We start from the raw sequence: 1,394 nt of genomic DNA on the forward strand, positions 1-1,394 counted from the left end.
AATTGTTTGTTCACAACGTACACTCGTTTATTTTAATTTCAACCGCTTCCAAAATGTGTAAGAGAGACGCGGCTGTGCGCCAGGCCAGTTTAAACTTTTGATATAGGCTACGAGCGCACATCCCAGCGGGGTTAAACTACACTCTTTAGCGTTTATTGTTTCAACTCCCATGGTTCACATAAACACAGTTAGTTTTGTCTCAATCGAATATATAAATCTGGGAAAGAAATCGCATGTGTATCAACTGATCTGTGCAGTATGAAGTTCTTCTAGTACAGCAGCCTAATATAGAATCTATTATTCATACGGTTAATAATATGCATTTCAATTTTTTTTTCATTTCATTAATACATTTAATACATGTACTTAAAGGGCACCTATTATGCCCTTTTACAACATGTAATATTGGTCTTGGGTGTCCCCAGAATGTGTCTGTGAAGATTCAGCCCAAAATACCCCACAGATCATTTATTATAACAGCTGGAAAATTTCATTTTTGGGGTGTGTCTAAAACTCTAAGCACTATAAATATGACATTCACAAAGTAGTCTGGAGTGATACATGTATTTAGGTAGATTTTGAGGCACATTACCTTGAAAAATGAAAGTAATCCTCACCAGCTCAGATGTTGAGAGAAAATGAAGACTCTTATGTTCAGTCTTACATCCAAACACAGAGCACCGGGATTGCTTGCGAGACATTATTGACATTACAGCTGCTCGAACGAGGAGAAAATGAAGGACAGCGTAACCGCTGAGGGCAGAAACTATAGCAATTCAGGGCTGTCAATCAACACCCGTGGCTCGGCCCTCCGAAATGTGACGTCCACACTGTGGCGAGAATCAAAACAACAGGCCAAATGAGACTGACTTGGTTTAAAGGGATTAAAAATGAGGAGTGGGTGGATTTTATTATTGTAGGGTGGTTGTGTTCACACACTGCCAACACACATTTATGTCCAAACACAATGTAAAAGTGGATTTTGCATAATAGGTGCCCTTTAAATGCCGCATTTAAGGATAGTCGTACTGTTCCTGAAAAATTTAAAGCAGTTTATAATATTTTATTTTATTTTATTTGTCCAATTTTATTTATTTTTTTCTATCTCAATGTCAGCATGCCTTTTCCGCTGGTCCTTAAAAGTCTTATATATTAATTTTATCAAATTTAAGGCCATAAAATGTGCAATGGGGACGGAAATACAATTGCCATATAGCTTAACGTGATGATTAAAATGAAAAGGCTATGATTTCATCGGATAAATATGAGCTACACGTTTCAAAGTCTATCTTTATGAAGTTCTGAAAGCGCCACCTGCTGGCAGGGAATGAATTAGCATTTTTAACAGCCCTTCTGCTGGTTTAAAATAATACAGGTGCATCTCAATAAATTAG

Source organism: Onychostoma macrolepis, unplaced genomic scaffold, assembly GCF_012432095.1.
Source record: "Onychostoma macrolepis isolate SWU-2019 unplaced genomic scaffold, ASM1243209v1 Scaffold86, whole genome shotgun sequence".
In the NCBI taxonomy this organism is placed as follows: Eukaryota; Metazoa; Chordata; class Actinopteri; order Cypriniformes; family Cyprinidae; genus Onychostoma; species Onychostoma macrolepis.